Source organism: Arachis hypogaea, chromosome 12, assembly GCF_003086295.3.
Source record: "Arachis hypogaea cultivar Tifrunner chromosome 12, arahy.Tifrunner.gnm2.J5K5, whole genome shotgun sequence".
Classification (NCBI taxonomy): domain Eukaryota; kingdom Viridiplantae; phylum Streptophyta; class Magnoliopsida; order Fabales; family Fabaceae; genus Arachis; species Arachis hypogaea.
In genome coordinates this window covers 52,644,460-52,665,752 of record NC_092047.1, presented here as the reverse complement: position 1 = coordinate 52,665,752, position 21,293 = coordinate 52,644,460, and the positions used below count along the sequence as shown (strand labels likewise).

Here is a 21,293-nt window from a genome sequence, read left to right as displayed (position 1 = left end):
TGAAAATCTGATTTTTAGCCGAAATTTGGCGAGCCATAACTCAGCTTTCAAACCCCAAAATTCTTTCAAATCTATTTGATTTGAAAATTGGGTCTGGAAAGTTTACGCCATTCGAAGAATGGATAAAAATGTTTTAAAACGAAAAAGTTATGCGCATCGGAAGTTCGGAGTGCAAAACTGAAATTCTGCAGCATTAAGCATTTTTGCCACTCTGCATATCTTGCGTACGCGACCACTGCACCCGACACGACCAACCCTTTCGGGTTGGGCATCTCGTGTACGCGAGCAAGGTGCTTGCGTACGTGAGCGGGGTAAAATGCATGCCCACGCGTATGCATGGCCCCCTCTTTTCAGCAAAGTGGATTTTATGTTTTAAAAGCTAATTTTGAACCTTTAAACCTCTGTTTTTACTCTTTTAGCCCCTAAACCTTAGTTGTATGTTGAGTGGTGCGATGAAGGTAGGGAGGAGTGATAACTTAGAGATGAAGAAAGTTTGAAAAAAATGAATGAATGAACGAATGAATGAATGTAAGTGAAAATAAATGAAGAATTATTACTGAAATATGGTTGAGGATTAAATAGTTGATTAACTGAGGAAGCGTGAAAATTTGGCGAGTATGCTGGAGATGCATATATGATTAATGAATGAATGTGGTAAATGAATCATGATGGAAAATGTTGAATGTGAGTATGCTTGTATTTCTCTCTCTGGTTGTAAGGGTGACAGGGTACAGATACCCTCTAATGGTGACAGGCACGGATTCCCTCTAACAGTATAAGGCACAACAGAGAGACTGTGCCTGGGTTAGCTACCGAACACGTAGGGTTGGCTTCATAACCGACAGATGAGACTCATCAGCCATAGGACAAACATACATCATATGCATCTATGTGTTTGTTTGGTGTGCCTAACTGATTGCATAAACTACTTGCTACCTATTTATCTACTGTATCTGAATCTTAATTGTGATTTCCTTGTGTGTAATATTTGTGTTTGAAACAAATGATTCCAGCGGTGGTTAGGAGGTTTGGAGGAATTGGAAAGGGGAGTATTAGATAGAATGAAGATCCTTAGTTATTTGCCTAATCTAATTTGGTTTAGTTATATTTTCATAAGAATAAATCATATGTAGAAAGTTTTAGGATCACCTTCAGCTTTCCCGAGACATTATATGTTAAAGATGTAGGCACCGTTACCATGCTAAGAACCTCCGGTTCTCATTCCATACATATTTTGTGGTTTTCAGATGCAGGACGTGAGACATCTCGCTAAGGCATACTGGGAGCTTTTGAATGCGAAGATCTTTGTGTTTGGGATTTATTTTGGTTTTGATGTATATATAGATACTCTTAAATCTCCATTGTATATGTATAATATGCTTTATGCCTCTTAGAGGTTGATTTGGAGAAACAGGTTCTATAAACTGTCTTTTGGGCATTTTGGGTTTTTATCTTGTATATATATATATATATATATGCTCTGGCCGGTTTTAACTTCGCAAGCCAAGTCAGATCAGCCTTGTTATTTTTATCTTTGGAATTCTTTTCCTATGTATATATGTATATATATCACTTTACTCTTATCCTTTCTGGTATACGTTTATTATTTTCGAGAGTGCTGCGCTTTTCTATTTAACGCGTTTGTTTAATACCTTTCTTCGAAGGCTCCTAGATAAAATAATTTTTCGTCTATATTCTATGATTTCACTTTTAGAGGTCGTAATACCACACCACCTCTGTTTTACATCCTAGGTGTAAAGCTCTGTACGGTAAGGTGTTACATAAATTTTGTTGTGGAAAATGGAATTTTGTAAAGGAAGTTATGGACGTCAGAAATCTTGTGGAAAAACTGATTTCTTTCAAGTTACAGCAAAACCAGAACTTCTGGTTTTGTGTGCATATGCACACTGATGCACGCATGCTCCAAGCAGAGGCCATGTTTTCACTTGTGCGTGCGCACACTCATGCACACCCTGTGATTTTCAGAAAATATGCATAGGCACACTATGGTGCGGACACACACAGAGACATGCCTACTACTAAGAGCGTTCACACACTCTGGAGCGCATGCACATGTATGAACAATTGCACAAGTGTGCGCACGCACACCCTCTGTTTCTCAGCAATGTACATTTTTATGATTCAAACATAGTTTTGAACTTCCAAACCTCTATTTTTACCCTCTAGGACCTTAGAAATGAGTTATATAAAATCTCCCCCAGCGAGATGCTGGGAGGTTAGGATCCCCTCCTTTGTTCCTCCTGGGCATATGAGAACGTACCTCCTGGATAGACGCAAGGGTTGTGGTTTCACCCGACTTGCTCTAGGTTGGTTAGTATAGAGGCTCCCCGATTAGATGTAAGGGTGTGGTTCGCCCCACTTGCTCCGGGTCATGATGATTATGTATAAAAAGTGCACGTATATGATGTATAAGTGATGTTATGGCTATAATGAATGATTATGAATGAATATGAATGAAATGAGGCTTATGCACTTATGTTATCTGAGATACAAGTTTTCCGGGGTAAAGAACAGTGGCTTGCCACCACATGCTCCATGTTGAGACTCGATAGTTTGTTGACCCTACGACGTAAGGGTGACCGGGCACGTATAAATTCCCAGAAAGGATATCCCCCAATGAGCAAAAATTTATATATATGAATGAGAAAAAGCTATGCATAGACTCTTGGGGATGCGCGTCGGGGGACAGTCCAGGGTTTAGCAGCCGGACTTGTCATGTTAGCTTGATAACCGACAGATGAGACTCATAAGCCATAGAACAGGCATGCATCATATGCATATTGTTTGAATTTCTTGCTTGTGCATTAATTGGGAATGCCAAAGTGAACTTACTATGTTTAATTATTATATTTGCTATCTGCAGTACTTGTATTCTACTTGTGTTTTCTATTGTCTACTTGTTTGTCTGTGTGCTTCTACCAGAGTTGGAGGTTTTAGAGGAAAGCAGATGATGTAGGGTTAGGTTAAAGTTTTAGTTAAGTTTAGAAAGCCTTAGAGAACCATCCTAATTTATATTTTCTGTTTTAGTTCTTTAAGTTTTATAATTTGAGTGTTGGAGTTCTAGGATTGCCTTTGGCTTTTTCGGGACCTTATATCTTATGTATGCGGCACCTTTACCATGCTAAGAACCCCCGGTTCTCATTTCATACGGATATTTGTATTTTTCAGATGCAGGTCGAGAGGCACCTCGCTAGGTCTGGAGTCCTGCAGTGAAGTGGATCTTTGGGACATTATTTTGTGTACTGTTTATATATGACCATATGTATAGAACTCTCCTAATGACTTATTTTACTTTTGCACCTCATAGAGGTTTATGGAGAACTAGGGTTACCTTTATGTATTTTGGGTTGTGGTTTCCTATATGTATATGTATGACTATTCTCTAGCCAGCCTTACCTTCGCAAGCTGAGTTCGAAGCTTGATATTTTGTGCTCTTGACCCTCTACTCTTATTTTCTGCATATATATGTTAGTGAACCTTAGCTTTTTTTCGTATACAAGTAATCCTTATTCTTGAGCGTTGCGCATTTAATTTTGCAATTTTATTTTACCTATCCTTCAAGGCTCCTCGTATATTATATTCTTTCAAATATATATATATATATATATTATTTTAGAGGTCGTAATCTGTTTTACAACTTAAGTAAAAAGCTCTGTGTGGTAGGGTATTACAATGATCATTGACATGACCTCTAGTCCATAGGAGTACGCTGCACTAGGAGGAGTATAGTCGGACAATAGTATAGTTTATTTTTCCTCGCCTTTGGTAGATTTTATGAAAGTTAGGATCTTTTGTATATTAGGCCGATTCAGGTCTAAGGTGGCTTTTGTGAAGCCAGAGCTCGGCATTTAGTTTAAGAGTTTGTACATATGATTATCTATTATTAGTATCTTATGTAGTCTATGACAGTTTGCATTGTATGAAACTTAGTCTTCAGGCACAGTTATGTGAATACCTATATATGCTTTTCCGCTTTTATCATTAATGTGTTATATGCTTAACTATTGTAATTAATAACGATATAACTTTATTAGCATTGGTTATTTCATTGCTGTAAGCTAGGTTGTTACATGCATAGTAACACCCTTACTATCAGAATATCATGTTTAAGTCATGATATCGCTAATGGCAAAAGTATTACCTGTATACCTAATATTAGAAATCTAAAAATGGTCTCATTCTTTCAAATTAATCTAAACAATAGAAATCTAAACATCAAGGATCGAAATGCCTCAATCGACCCGAAGAAAATTCACCATTCTCGGCCATTCTTTTCTCATACATAGCCTATCAACATGTATAACAATTCACTCATTTAATCATAATTATTATCTATATCAATCAACCACACCTAATCGGTCTTGACATTGCACTTCAATTATCAAAGCCAACAAAATCTTTATACATCAAGTCTGACCAAAGCCTTATTCTCAATAATTATATTCTAATAGAAATCTCAATCAAGGTCACAATCCTCAAGAAAATCACAGAAATAAGACCTTTGAAGATAGAATATTTAAAATTTATTAAGATTTGTGCTAATTACTCTCACTTGAAATCTTGGAAAAATTTCGACATATCCTCATCTAAAATTGGACTTAACCACCATTAAAAGTTCCCTCAAATTCAACCAACTTCGCATTTCAGAAGTCCTCAATCATCAACATCAATCAAATATCTATTCAAGTTCTTCACCCGTATGCATAAAAACCATAAACTTAACTAAATTCAAGTCTAAGCCATACTCATCTGTTGCATCCTTAGCTTCCTCTAGCTCTTTCTGAATAACTAACCAAATATAAAGTTTATCTTATTCTTTATAAAATTTTCCAACCAAAATCAATAAAAGCTCAAATGGGCATTCATCAAAATTCCATTTTCATTGAATTAAACAAATAACCATTGCCACTCTCATCCAATGATCCAATTAATAATTATTCACACTCTTTTATCTTTAACTAACTTTAACAGAAATTTCAAGAGAACCTGACGAGCGGATAATTTATACCCTTTTTGGCATTATTTTTACATAGTTTTTAGTATATTTTAGTTACTTTTTATTATATTTTTATTAGTTTTTATTCAAAAATCACATTTCTGATCTTTACTATGAGTTTGTGTGTTTTTCTATGATTTCAGGTATTTTCTGGCTGAAATTGAGGGACCTGAGCAAAAATCTGATCCAGAGACTGAAAAAGGACTGCAGATGCTGTTGGATTCTAACCTCCCTGTACTCGAACTGGATTTTCTGGAGTTACAGAAGCCCAATTGGCGCGCTCTCAATTGCATTGGAAAGTAGACATTTTGGGCTTTCTAGCAATATATAATAGTCCATACTTTTTCTGAGATTTGATGGCCCAAACTGGCGTTCAAAGTTAGCTTAAAATATCTCGGCGTAAAACGCACAAAATGGCACCAGAATTGGAGTTAAACGCCCAAACTGGCACCAAAGCTGGCGTTTAATTCCAGGAATAGCCTAAGCACGAAAAAGCTTCAATACTCAGCCCAAGCACACACTAAGTGGGTCCCATAAGTGGATTTCTGCACTATCTGCACTTAATTACTCATTTTCTGTAACCCTAGGTTACTAGTTTAGTATAAAAACTATTTTTAGAGATTTATTTTATATCTTTTGATCATCTTTAGTCTTTTTGACAGTATTTTGACCATCTTATTTTATCATATTTTCACATTTGGAGGCTGGCCTCACGGCCATGCCTAGACCTTTTTCACTTATGTATTTTCTACGGTGGAGTTTTTACACCCCATAGATTAAGGTGTGGAGCTCTGCTGTTCTCCATGAATTAATGCAAGTACTATTGTTTTTCCTTTAATTCACGCCTACTTCTTCTCCAAGATATACTCTTGTTCTTAATTCAGTTAAGTCAGAATGAAGGGGTGACCCGTGACAATCACTCAATCTTCGTTACTCGCTTAGCCAAGATCAGGTGCCTGACAACCACAAAGCGATTTACATGATGTTCAACGTAGTCATTGGACGACAGCTGGAGTATACTTTCTTGGATATCTAATACACGGACCGAGTCTGTGAGATTAGTATCTTCGTGGTATAGGCTAGAATAATTGGCAACATTCTTGAGATCCGGAAAGTCTAAACCTTGTCTGTGGTATTGAGTAGGTTCTGGGAAGGGATGACTGTAAAGAGCTTCAAACCTGCGAATGTTGGGCACAGTGACAGTGTGCAAAAGGACAATGGTCCTATTCCGACGCTAGTGGGAACCGACAGATGATTTGCCTTACGGTGACAGCGCATATGGATTTGTTTTTATCCGAGAGGATCATACAGCTTGCCATGGAAGGAGGTAACGCATGGTTGGAAGAAGGCAATAGGAAAGCAGAGGTTCTGAAGCAACAAAGCATCTCCAGACGCTTATCTGAAATTTCCACTGATGAATTACATAAGTAACTTTATCTTATTTTATATTTTATTTATATTTTAATTATCAAAACCTCATAACCATTTGAATCCGCCTGACTGAGATTTACAAGGATGACCAAAGCTTACTTCAAGCCGACAATATCTGTGGGATCGACCCTTACTCACGTAAGGTATTACTTGGACGACTCAGTGCACTTGCTGGTCAGCTGCACGGAGTTGTGAGAAAAGTGTGAGAACACGATTCCGTCGCACCAAGTTTTTGGCGCCGTTGCCGGGGATTGTTCGAGTTTGGACAACTGACGGTTCATCTTGTTACTCAGATTAGATAATTTTATTTTATGTTTAAGCATTTTATTTTTAATTTTATTTTCGAAAAATAATTCAAAAAAAATTAAAAAAAAAATTATATTTTGTTCTTCAGAATTTTTAAGAATGAATTCTAGAGTTTCAGATGATATGTGAAGCCTGGCTGGCTGCTAAGCCATGTCTAATTTTTTAGACTGAGGCTTCCACTTATCATGGTAAGAGCCTTTGGATTCCCATCTATTTGGCTGTTGTATGTCTTTATTTGTATGCTGAAGCTTGGCTGACCATTCGGCCATGTCTAATTTTTTGGACCGAAGCTTTCACATAAAGCTTGGCTGGCTATTTAGCCATGTCTAAATTTTTGGACCGAAGCTTTAGACTAACATTGCATGATTCCTGAAATTCTTATTAAAAATTTTGAATTTCTTTATTCTCTTTTTCCAAAATTATTTTAGAAAAATTACAAAAAAATTTAATAAAATCATAAAACCAAAAATATTTTGTGTTTCTTGTTTGAGTCTAGTGTCAAATTTTAAGTTTGGTGTCAATTGTATATTTTGATTTTTTCTTTAAATTTTCGAAAAATACACGCATTGGGTTCTTTATGATCTTCAAGTTGTTCTTGATGATTTTCATTATTTGATCTTTAAATTTTCTTGTTTTGTGTCTTTTCTTATATTTCATATGCATTTTAGAATTATTAGTGTCTAAAGTTTAAAATTTTTTTAAGTTTGGTGTCTTGCTTGTCTTTATTTTCTTAAAAATTCTCAAAAACATGTTCTTGATGTTCATCATGATCTTCAAAGTGTTCTTGGTGTTCATCTTGACATCCAAAGTGTTCTTGCATGCATTATTGTTTTGATCTTAAATTTTTATGTTTTATGTCATTTTGTTGTTTTTCTCTCTCCTTATTAAAAATTCAAAAAATAAAAAATATCTTTCCCTTTTTCTTCTCATACATTTTGAAATTTTGAGTTGATTTGGTAAAAAATTTTTAAAATTTAGTTGTTTCTTATTAGTCAAGTCAAAATTTCAATTTAAAAATTTTAACTTTTCAAATCTTTTTCAAAAATCAAATCTTTTTCATTTTTTCTTAATATTTTCGAAAATTTTAAAATTAATTTTCAAAATCTTTTTCTTATTTTTATTTCATATTTTCAAATTTATTACTAACATTTAATGTTTTGATTAAAAAATTTTCAAGTTGTTACTTGCTTATTAAGAAAGGATCAATCTTTAAATTCTAGAATCATATCTTTTAGTTTCTTGTTAAGTCAAGTAATCAACTTTAATTTTTAAAAACAAATCTTTTTGATTTCCTTTTTAAATCTTTTTCAAAATAAATTTCAATCATATCTTTTTCAAAACCTAATTTCAAAATCCTTTTCTGATTTCTTATCTTTTTCAAAACTACCTAACTACTTCTCTCTCTCATTAATTTCGAAAATCAAATAGTAAGAAAAGAAATAAATTAAAATTAGAATTTAAAGTAATTAATTTAAAATAAAAATTTTCAAAAGTCTTTTTAAGTAATCAATTTATTTAATTTTCAATTAATTTCATTTTATTTCTCTTTTTAAATTTCGAATACTAACCAATAATTAAAATAAAAATAAAAATATTTTCTTTTTATTTTAATTTAAAATTTGAATTCTCTCTCTCTCTCTCTCTCTCTCTCTCTCTCTCATCTATTTCTATTTATTTATTTTTTTACTAACACTTCTCTTGTTCTTATAATTCGAACCTTCTCTTCCTCTCTGTGTTCGAATTCTTCATCTTCTCTCTTCTTCATTCTACTCTTCTATTCTTCTACTTACATAAGGGAATCTCTATACTGTGACATAGAGGAGTTCTATTCTTTTCTGTTCTCTTCTTTTTCATATGAGCAGGAGCAAGGATAAGAACATTCTTATTGAAGCTGATCCGGAACCTGAAAGGACTCTAAAGAGGAAGCTAAGAGAAGCTAAGGCACAACACTCTGGAGAGGACCTGACAGAATTTTTCGAAAAAGAAGAAGAGATGGCCGAACCCAACAACAATGGTGGAGATGCAAAGAAGATGCTTGGTGATTTTATTGCACTCTCTTCTGACTTCTGTGGAAGGAGCATCTCAATTCCTGCAATTGGAGCAAACAACTTTGAGCTTAAGCCTCAATTAGTTTTTCTAATGCAGCAGAATTGCAAGTTTCATGGACTTCCATTGGAAGATCCTCATCAGTTCTTATCTGAATTCTTGCAAATCTGTGACACTGTTAAGACCAATGGGGTTAATCCTGAGGTCTACAGACTTATGCTTTTCCCCTTTGCTGTAAAAGACAGAGCTAGGACATGGTTGGACTCACAACCTAAAGATAGCATGAACTCTTGGAAAAAGTTGGTCAATGCTTTCTTGGCCAAATTCTTTCCACCTCAAAAGTTGAGCAAGCTTAGAGTGGAAGTCCAAACCTTCAGACAGAAGGAAGGTGAATCCCTCTATGAAGCTTGGGAAAGATACAAGCAATTGATCAGAAGGTGTCCTTCTGACATGTTCTCAGAATGGAGCATCATATGTATATTCTATGATGGTCTGTCTGAATTGTCCAAGATGTCATTGGACCACTCTGTTGGAGGATCTCTTCATCTGAAGAAGACGCCTGCAGAAGCCCAGCAACTCATTGAAATGGTTGCAAATAACCAGTTCATGTGCACTTCTGAAAAGAATCCCGTGAATAATGGGACAACTCAGAAGAAAGAAGTTCTTGAGATTGATACTCTGAATACAATATTGGCTCAGAATAAAATATTGACTCATCAAGTCAGTATGATTTTTCAGAGTCTGTCTGGAATGCAAGCTGCATCAGGCAGTACTAAGGAAGCTTCCTTTGAAGAAGAAGCCTATGACCCTGAGAATCCTGCAATGGCAGAGGTAAATTACATGGGAGAATCCTATGGAAACACTTATAATCCTTCATGGAGGAATCATCCAAATTTCTCATGGAAGGACCAACAGAAGCCTAATCAAGACTTCAATAATAATAATAATGGTGGAAGAAACAGGTTTGGCAATAGCAAACCTTTTCCATCATCTTCTCAGCAACAGACAGAGAATTCTAAGCAGAGCCACCCTGACTTAGCAACTGTAGTCTCTAATCTATCTAAGACCACTCTCAGCTTCATGACTGAAGCAAGGTCCTCCATTAGGAATATGGAGGCACAAGTGGGTCAGCTGAGTAAGAAAGTTACTGAATTCCCTCCTAGTACTCTCCCAAGCAATACAGAAGAGAGTCCAAAGAGAGAGTGCAAGGCCATCTACACGTCCAACATGGACGAACCTGTAAAGGGGGGAAAGGCAGTGATTTCCAGTGAGGAAGACCTCAATGGAAGTCTATTGGCCTCCAAGGAGTTCCCTAATGAGGAACCAAAGGAATCTGAGGCTCATATAGAGACCATAGAGATTCCACTAAACTTACTATTGCCATTCATGAGCTCTGATGAGTATTCTTCCTCTGGAGAGGATGAAGATATTATTGAAGAGCAAGTTGCTCAATATCTAGGAGCAATCATGAAGCTGAATGCCAAGCTATTTGGTAATGAGACTTGGGAGGATGAACCCCCATTGCTCATCAATCCCGGAAAGTTCTTAATACCTTGTACCATAGGCACCATGACCTTTGAGAAGGCTCTGTGTGACCTGGGGTCAGGGATAAACCTCATGCCCCTCTCTGTAATGGAAAAACTAGGGATCTTTGAGGTGCAAGCTGCAAGAATCTCACTAGAGATGGCAGACAATTCAAGGAAACAGGCTTATGGACTTGTAGAGGATGTCTTGGTGAAGGTTGAAGGCCTGTACATCCCTGCTGACTTCATAATCCTAGACACTGGGAAGGAAGAAGATGAATCCATCATCCTTGGAAGACCCTTCCTAGCCACAGCAAGAGCTGTGATTGATGTGGACAGAGGAGAATTAGTCCTTCAATTGAATGAGGACTACCTTGTGTTTAAGGCTCAAGGATCGTCTTCTCTAACCATGGAGAAGAAGCATGAAAAGCTTCTCTCAACACAGAGTCAAATAGAGCTCCTACACTCAACTTCTAAGTTTGGTGTTGGGAGGTAATCATCAAGCTCTGAGTCTCTGTGAAGCTCTCTAAGAGCTCACTGTCAAGCTATTGACATTAAAGAAGTGCTTATTGGGAGGCAACCCAATGTTATTTAATTGTATTTATTTATTTTCCATGGCTATTTTATGTTTTCTTTAGGTTTATGATCATGTGAAGTCACAAAAACAACTAAAAAATAAAAAACAGAATGAAAAATAGCATAAAAAATAGTACACCCTGGAGGACAGGCTTACTGGCGTTTAAACGCCAGTAAGAATAGCAGAATGGGTGTTTAACGCCCAGCCTGGCAGCATTCTGGGCGTTAAATGCCAGAATGGGCAGCACTCTGGGTGTTTAACGCCAGAAAGGGCTGTCTGGCATCTGGCTGGCGTTAAACGCCTAAAATGGGCAGCAGAGTGGCGTTTAACGCCAGAAAAGGTAGCAGAACTGGCGTTAAACGCCAGATTTGGCACACAATGGGTGTTTAAACGCCAGAATGGTGTAGGGACTCAAATTCCTTGACACCTCAGGATCTGTGGACCCCACAGGATCCCCACCTACCGCACCTCTTCTTCTCTCCTCTTCACACCTTTCCATAACCTTCTTCCCCAAACACCCTTGACCAATCCCATCAAAACCTCTTCCCCAAACACACCTCACCTATCAAATCCTACCCTCTTTCCCACAATCTCTTCACCACTCATATCCATCCATCATTAAACCCTACCTACCTCACCATTCAAATTCAAACCATTTCCCTCCCAAACTCAACCCCTCATACACGGCTACCCTCTCTCCCTTACCCTATAAATACCCCTCCTTACCACCTTCATCTTCACACGACATACACACTACTACCCCCTTGGCCGAACCCAAACCACTACTCCATCTCCTCCATTTCCTCGAGAAAACCTTCTAAGTTTGGTGTGGGAAAAGCTAAGCTTTTTGTTTTTCCATAACCATTAATGGAACCTAAGGCCGGAGAAACCTCTAGAAAGAGGAAAGGAAAGGCAATTGCTTCCACCTCCGAGTCATGGAAGATGGAGAGATTCATCTCAAAAGTGCATCAATACCACTTTTATGAAGTTGTGGCCAAGAAAAAGGTGATCCTCGAGGTCCCCTTCAAGCTCAAAAAGAGTGAATATCCAGAGATCCGACATGAAGTTCAAAGAAGAGGTTGGGAAATCCTCACTAACCCCATTCAATAAGTCGGGATCTTAATGGTTCAAGAGTTCTATGCCAATGCATGGATCACTAAGAACCATGACCAAAGTGTGAACCCAAACCCAAAGAATTGGCTCACAATGGCTCAAGGGAATTACTTGGATTTTAGTCCGGAAAATGTGAGGTTGGCATTTAACTTGCCAATGATGCAAGGAGATCCTCACCCTTTCACTAGAAGGGTCAACTTTGATCAAAGGTTGGACCAAGTCCTTAGGGACATTTGTGTGGAAGGCGCTCAATGGAAGAGAGATTCAAGAGGCAAGCCGGTTCAACTAAGAAGGCTTGACCTCAAACCCGTGGCTAGGGGATGGTTGGAGTTTATCCAACGCTCTATAATTCCTACTAGCAACCGGTCTGAAGTTACTGTAGACTGGGCTATCATGATCCATAGTATCATGAATGGAGAGGAAGTAGAAGTTCTTGAGATCATATCCCTAGAACTCTACAAGGTGGCAGACAAGTCTTCCACTTTGGCAAGGTTAGCCTTCCCTCATCTCATTTGTCACCTATGCAATTCAGCCGGAATTGCCATAGAGGGAGATATCCTCATTGAAGAGGACAAGCCCATCACTAAAAAAAGGATGGAGCAAACAAGAGCGCCCACTCATGGACCTCAACAAGAGCATGAGGAAGTTCCTCATCTAGAAATCCCTGAGATGGCTCAAGGGATGCATTTTCCTCCACAAAACTATTGGGAGCAAATCAACACCTCCTTAGGAGAATTGAGTTCCAACATGGGACAACTAAGGATGGAGCACCAAGAGCATTCCCTCCTCCTCCATAAAATTAGAGAAGACCAAAGATCCATGAGAGAGGAGCAACAAAGGCAAGGAAGAGACATAGAGGAGCTCAAGAACACCATAAGATCTTCAAGAGGAAGAACTAGCCGCCATCACTAAGGTGGACCCGTTCTTTAATTTCCTTGTTCTTATTTTTTTGTTTTTCAAAAATTATGCTTTATGTTTTGTCTATGTTTGTGTCTTTATTACATGATCATTAGTGTTTAGTGTCTATGTCTTAAAGCTATGAATGTCCTATGAATCCTTCACCTTTCTTAAATGAAAAATGCTTTTATTTGCAAAAGAACAAGAAGTACATGATTTCGAATTCTATCTTGAAATTAGTTTAATTATTTTGATGTGGTGGCAATACTTTTTATTTTCTGAATGAATGCTTGAACAGTGCATATTTTTGAATTTATTGTTTATGAATGTTAAAATTGTTGGCTCTTGAAAGAATAATGAAAAAGGAGAAATGTTATTGATAATCTGAAAAATCATAAAATTGATTCTTGAAGCAAGAAAAAGCAGTGAAAAGCTTGTAGAAAAAAAATGGCAAAAAAAATAAAAAAAAGAAAGAAAAAGAAAAAGCAAGCAGAAAAAGCCAATAGCCCTTTAAACCAAAAGGCAAGGGTAAAAAGGATCCAAGGCTTTGAGCATTAATGGATAGGAGGGCCCAAAGGAATAAAATCCTGGCCTAAGCGGCTAAACCAAGCTGTCCCTAACCATGTGCTTGTGGCGTGAAGGTGTCAAGTGAAAGCTTGAGAGTGAGCGGTTAAAGTCGTGGTCCAAAGCGAAAAGAGTGTGCTTAAGAGCTCTGGGCACCTCTAACTGGGGACTCTAGCAAAGCTGAGTCACAATCTGAAAAGGTTCACCCAGTTATGTGTATGTGGCATTTATGTATCCGGTGGTAATACTGGAAAACAAAATGCTTAGGGTCACGACCAAGACTCATAAAGTAGCTGTGTTCAAGAATCAACATACTAAAATAGGAGCATCAATAATACTATTTGAATTCTAAGTTCCTATAGAAGTCAATCATTCTGAACTTCAAAGGATAAAGTGAGATGCCAAAACTGTTCAGAAGCAAAAAGGCTACAAGTCCCGCTCATCTAATTGGAACTAAGTTCATTGATAAGTTTGGAATTTATTGTATATTCTCTTCTTTTTATCCTATTTTGTTTTTAGTTGCTTGGGGACAAGCAACAATTTAAGTTTGGTGTTGTGATGAGCGGATAATTTATACCCTTTTTGGCATTGTTTTTACATAGTTTTTAGTATGTTTTAGTTACTTGTTATTATATTTTTATTAGTTTTATTCAAAGATAACATTTCTGGACTTTACTATGAGTTTGTGTGTTTTTCTGTTATTTCAGGTATTTTCTGGCTGAAATTGAGGGACCTGAGCAAAAATCTGATTCAGAGGCTGAAAAAGGACTGCAGATGCTGTTGGATTCTTACCTTTCTGCACTCAAAATAGATTTTCTGGAGTTACAGATATCCAATTGGTGCGCTCTTAATTGCGTTGGAAGGTAGATATCCTGAGCTTTCCAGCAATATATAATAGTCTATACTTTGCCCGAGATTTGATGGCCCCAACTGGCGTTCAAAGTCAGCCTAAAACATCTTGGCGTAAAACGCCCAAAATGGCACTAGAATTGGAGTTAAACGCCCAAACTGGCACCAAAGCTGGCGTTTAACTCCAGGAATGGCTAGGCACGAAAAAGCTTCAATGCTCAGCCCAGGCACACACCAAGTGGGCCCCAGAAGTGGATTTCTGCACTATCTGCACTTAGTTACTCATTTTCTGTAACCCTAGGTTACTAGTTTAGTATAAAAACTATTTTTAGAGATTTATTTTATATCTTTTGATCATCTTTAGTCTTTTTTACAGTCTTTTGACCTTCTTATTTTATCATCTTTTCATATTTGGAGGCTGGCTTCACGGCCATGCCTAGACCTTTTTCACTTATGTATTTTCTACGGTGAAGTTTTTACACCCCATAGATTAAGGTGTGGAGCTCTGCCGTTCTTCATGAATTAATGCAAGTACTATTATTTTTCCTTCAATTCACACCTACTTCTTCTCCAAGATATACTCTTGTTCTTAATTCAGTTAAGTCAGAATGAAGGGGTGACCCGTGACAATCACCCAATCTTCGTTACTCGCTTAGCCAAGATTGCGTGCCTGACAACCACAAAGCGATTTACATGATGTTCAACGTAGTCATTGGACAACAGATGGAGTATACTCTCTTAGATATCTAATACACGGACCGAGTCCGTGAGATTAGTATCTTCGTGGTATAGGCTAGAATAATTGGCAACATTCTTGAGATCTGGAAAGTCTAAACCTTGTCTGTGGTATTGAGTAGGATCCGGGAAGGGATGACTGTAAAGAGCTTCAAACCTGCGAATGTTGGGCACAGTGACAATGTGCAAAAGGACAATGGTCCTATTCTGACGCTAGCGGGAACTGACAGATGATTAGCCGTGCGGTGACAGCGCATATGGATTTGTTTTCATCCGAGTGGATCATATAGCTTGCCATGGAAGGAGGTAACGCATGGGTGGAAGAAGGCAATAGAAAAGCAGAGGTTCTGAAGCAATAAAGCATCTCCAGATGCTTATCTAAAATTCCCACCAATGAATTACATAAGTAACTTTATCTTATTTTATATTTTATTTATATTTTAATTATCAAAATCTCATAATCATTTGAATCCGCCTAACTGAGATTTACAAGGATGACCATAGCTTGCTTCAAGCCGACAATCTCCGTGGGATTGACCTTTACTCACGTAAGGTATTACTTGGACGACCCAGTGCACTTGCTGGTCAGCTGCACGGAGTGTTGAGAAAAGTGTGAGAACACGATTTCGTCGCACCATAACCTCTCCTAAAACTCAGATATTTCCACCCTTCAAGTGTTTCATCTAAACCAAACATCTCTCAAACCCTTCTCAACCTTTCAAAACACCCAACAATTCTCAACATAAATATTATTGACTTGTTATCTTTAGTTGTCTTTAAGTTATTAAATTTTTTAACATTAGGGCAGCAAACAAGTTATTCAAATCCTAATCCATCCACTAAGAGGCTTCAAGCATTGTTACTAATTAATTTTGTTACATAAAAAATATGAAATCAATTAACTAGTTCCATTTAATAAATCTCATTTATCCAAAATAGTCCAATTTAATCCATAAGACCCACACATTCACTAAAAATATAGTTTCTCACGTTGATATCGATTTATGATAATTTCTTGAAATAATAGGTTTAAGAAAAAGCCCCTACCTCAAAGTAACTCAACTACGCGATTGAAATAACAGCAATAACATAAATGTGACAACACCAGCAACATTATTTCCACAAAAATTTCCCAATTATAATCGTAACAGCGGCAGTACTAGCAGTTCCGATGACTCCCCGCAGCAGCGATAGAAATAATCACAGCATGCAATTATGGTAACTCAATTCTACGATATCAACACCTCAAAATCTTCAACAAACTAATAATAAGACACTAGCGATGATGGTTCCAGAACAAGAATACTTACTGTAACCAAGGAAGAACAAGAGAATGGAGTAGTAGCAGCTCCAGTGACCCTCATTGATGATAAGGGTGGTGACGAACAGGACAGAACAGGTGCAACCAAGGTAGAGCTAGGGCAAGTTAGCAGTGGCTCCGACGGTTTAGCAGCAGCAGCAACAATGATGTCTCTCCGATGACAAGCTCCGTCGACGGCGATAGTAGGCGCGGCGGTGACCCCTCTTTCATGGCGTTTCCCTCTCTTTTCCCTGTTTTGGGTTCGTTCTCTCCTCTGCTGGGTTCAGCAACTGTGGTAGCCCTAACAAGGACAGCAATAATCGAAGCTTCAGTGGTAGCAAAAAGACATGACGGCGACAAGGCTGGTAGCAACAGGCTGTGATGGCAACCTAGTGGTAGCGGTAGAGTGCGACGGCACGAGACAGCGCCTCCTTCTCCTTTTCTCTCCCATGTCTTTTCCTTTCTTTCTCCCACACGATAATGATGGCGACGACGGTAGCACTCCTCGCCAGCTTCGTTCTCTTCTTCCCCTTCTCCCTCTCTGCGTGTGTATGTGTGTGACAGAACAAGAGCGAGTGGCGGCTGAGAGTGTGTATGTGTGTGTCTTTTCGGTTAGTGTAGTAGTTGTATTCCAATATAATTATTTTAAGAACTCTTTATTTATCAACTAACTAATTAGTTTCAAATAAGTACTTTAAATTAAAATTAGAGATAATCAAATTAATTTTCATTTATTCATATAATTAAATTCAAAATCTTAATATTCAAATTAAGTTAACAAATTCTCATTATTTTTCAATTACTAAAATTTTAAATTTTAATTAAGGAAATACCCAAATTATTAATTTCAATTAAGCAAATATCTAATTAAATAGAATAAGATTCTTAATAAATTTAAACTCATTCTCATAAAAAATTAATTTAAATACCTTCAATAAAATAATTTCTATAGTAAAAAATTCAATTTAATAGAATAAAACATAATTTATTTATAATTAAATTTTCTAAAATAAGAGGTGTTACATGCATGATTGGATCACTATTGTACTTCTCTGCCAGTAGACCTGACATCATGATAAATATTGATATGTTCTCTAAATTTCAATCCAACCCTAACTAATCACGTTTTACTACTGTAAAAAAATTATGAAAAAAGTACAACTAAACTTGGTTTATGGTATGAAAAAGATACAAATTCTGAAGTGATTAATTACACTAAAACTGATTTTGCATATTATTTTGGATAAGAAAAACTGTTAAATTGAGTAATTTTCTTGAGTTGGTATATAATGTTTAGAACTAGTTTTTGTCTTTTAATAGAAGGAGTTTTAAAATAAAAAGGTGGTTGAGAAAGAGGGAACTCGCAAGGGTGGCTAAGTCCTATTTTTAGAGGAGGTTATGTCCGAATTTTTATAAAAATATAACAATTTAGTTAAATTGAAATAAGTTAATCAAGTTTTGAACGTATTATTAATGAATTGGATACTTGATAGCTGGGAAGAGATGTTTAAGTGCTTGAAAATGGTTTTAGTTAAGATGTTGCAAAAGTGAAAATCGTAAAGTTTGTACAGTATGAGTGAATAGAGAAAGAAAGAGAAAAGAGGAATAAAAGAAAGAGAATGGGAACAAAGAGTTGAGCCTTGTGATATGATCATTTATTGTATGCTCACCTGCTGTTTTTCCGTTAGCCCTAGAGGTCCTGTAGGCCAAGTTCACCTATAGAGAGAGTTGTTATTCGTATAGGCCGAAGTTTACCTATAGTGGATATCATTTGTGTACCTCAAGGTGTTGCTCCTGTAGACAAGTTCACCTACAATGAGTTGTGATTCCTGTAAGCCGAAATTCACTTACAGGGATGCCATTTCTGTAAGCCAAAGTTCACTTACAGAGGTGCCATTTCTGTAAGCCGAAGTTCACTGGTGCGGCGAAATTGTGATCATCAATGGTGCCAACAGCTTGGTACGCACAATTGTAATCTCAACTCTTTATCACAACTCCGCACAACTAACCAGCAAGTGCACTGGGTCGTCCAAGTAATAAACCTTACGTGAGTAAGGGTCAATCCCACGGAGATTGTCGGCTTGAAGCAAGCTATGGTCATCTTGTAAATCTCAGTCAGGCAGATTCAAATGGTTATGGAGAATTGATAATTAAAAGATAAATAAAACATAAAATAAAGATAGAGATACTTATGTAATTCATTGGTGAGAATTTCAGATAAGCGTATGAAGGTGCTTTTTCCTTCTGAATCTCCGCTTTCCTACTGCTTTCATCCAATCCTTCATACTCCGTTTCATGGAAAGCTTTATGTAGGGCATCACCGTTGTCAATGGCTACATTCCGTCCTCTCAGTGAGAATGGTCCAAAATGCGCTGTCACCGCACGGCTAATCATCTGTCGGTTCTCGATCATACTGGAATAGGATTCAGTAATCCTTTTGCGTCTGTCACTACGCCCAGCACTCGTGAGTTTGAAGCTCGTCACAGCCATCCCTTCCCAGATCCTACTCGGAATACCACAGACAAGGTTTAGACTTTCCAGATCTCAAGAATGGCCGCCAATAATTCTAGCCTATACCACGAAGACTCTGATCTCACGATCAGGAGGCTAAGAGATATGCTTCAAGCTTGTTTGCATGTAGAACAGAAGTGTTTGTCAGGCACGCGTTCATAAGTGAGAATGATGATGAGCGTCACATAATCATCACATTCATCATGTTCTTGTGTGCGAATAAATATCTTAGAGAAGAAATAGGCATGAATTGAATAGAAAAACAATAGTACTTTGCATTAATTCATGAGGAACAGCAGAGCTCCACACCTTAATCTATGGTGTGTAGAAACTCTACCGTTGAAAATACATGAGAATAAGGTCCAGGCATGGCCGAATGGCTAGCCTCCATGATCTAAGAACTAAACATCCAGAGATGTACAAAGGATAATCCAAAGATGTAAAAACAATAGTAAAAAGTTCTATTTATACTAAACTAGTTACTAAGGTTTACAGAGATAAGTAAATGATGTAGAAATTCACTTCCGGGCCCACTTGGTGTGTACTTCACAGAAAAACACATAAACTCATAGTAAAGTCCAGAAATGTGATTTTTTATTTAAAAACTAATAAAAATATATTAAAAACTAACTAAATCATACTGAAAACTATGTAAAAATAATGCCAAAAAGCGTATAAATTATCCGCTCATCATTCACCTACAGAAAGTTATTGTGTTGTGTTTAGACTATTCCTGTAAGCCAAAGTTCACTTACAGGGATGCAATTTTTGTTGGCCGAAGTTCACCTACAGAGATAAAGCCATATCTGATGAATGAGCATCTTATACCCTTTTTCCTAGCATTTTCTAGTTGTTTTTAGTTCGATTTTATTAAGTTTTATTATATTTTAGTGAAAAAATATTCTTTGGATTCTACTTTGAGTTTTTGTGGTGTTTTTATGATTTCAGGTGAATTTCGGGAGAATTTGGCAGAGTTTTGTGCAACAATAAAGAAAAGATAGTAGATGTTGTCAACCCTGACCTCCTTGTATTCCATCGAGCATAACTTGAGCTATAAACATCCAATTGATGCGGTGTCAACAATGTTAGAAATCCAACTTCCAGAGATTTTCAATGATATATAATAGTTTATACTTTTCTTCTAGAATCACTGCCAAATCTGGCGCTAAACACTAAGCCGGGCATTTAGCACCCAAGAGGGACAAAACCAGTGCCAGAAACTCCCCCCTGCTGGCACTAAACACCCACCTGGCGCTGAACACCAGTAGGAGACCTCAACATACACAAATTTTGACCCCTTTTGGGGCGTTTAACGCCCATTAATGGTGTTAAACGTCAGCAATAGCCCGAATCACTCCTCTTTGGGCCTCTCAAGTGGATTTAGCACTTCTTAGCCTATTTTATTTTCTTTTTATAGTTTTTATTTACAAATAATATCTTTTTAGGTCTAGAATTTTTTTATTAGGTTTGTATTTAAAAGAAAAGATCAATTAGGTTTAGAATCTTCTTCCTTCCGTACTTTTCAAAACCCTGTATTCTTTGTAGTTTCTGAGCAACTAAACCTCCTGGTTAAGGTTAGGAATTCTGTTTATTTCTATGGAATAAGATTATTATTCATCTATTTTATATATGTTTGATTCAATTCTAAGATGTGTTTTCGTTCTTAATCTATTAAAACTGGGTGGAACGGGAGTATGATCCTTTTTCTACATGAATTCTTGTGATTCTCGGGAGAGTTCACTTGAACTACAGCTTGAGAACACACCTCCTAGATAGCTAATCCACAACCTGTTGGGGCCAAGCAATATCTGTTCAGCTGGGATATAGGGTGGTTAGGGTCTTTGTGGTATAAACTAGCACTTTGAACTTCACCCTCCAATCCGAATTGAATGACCACGGGAGTGGCATTTGATGAGGATCAGAGGAGATTAAATCACTAAGGGATTAGGGTTTAATCACTTACAGTTTGCCATGGGATGAATCATTCATTGTTAAAATAGTTAATAAGTTTTAATCCGGAAAGATAAACATATATGAGACCTTAACTTTTTTCGCATCATTGTTTTATACCAGACCTTTTATTGCTTTTCTTATTTATCTATTTATGCGTTCTCAACAACAACCCCTTTTACTATTTGCCTGACTAAGTCCAACAAGATAGCTATTGCTTGCTCAGTCTGACAATCCTTGTGGGATCGACCCTCACTCACCTGAGGTATTACTTGGATGATCCGGTGCACTTGCCGTAGATTGTTCGTGATTGACAACTACTGGTTGTCATGTTACTTAGATTAGGTATTTTTTTCAGTTTTGTTTATTTATTTTTCTCTTTCAATTTTTTTATTTTTAAATTTTATTTATTTTCCCTTAATTTTTGAATTTTTTTCTATTTATTTTCCCTTATTTTTTATTTTAAGTTTAGTG

General features: G+C 37.0%; 1 non-coding gene across 1 annotated transcript; it reads right to left on the bottom strand.

Annotated features, from left to right (window-relative positions):
* Positions 1 to 9,148: 9,148 nt before the first annotated feature.
* Positions 9,149 to 9,252, bottom strand: LOC112731609 (small nucleolar RNA R71). Its single transcript, XR_003167381.1, has one exon. It is a non-coding gene; the product is annotated as a small nucleolar RNA R71 (small nucleolar RNA).
* Positions 9,253 to 21,293: the final 12,041 nt, after the last annotated feature.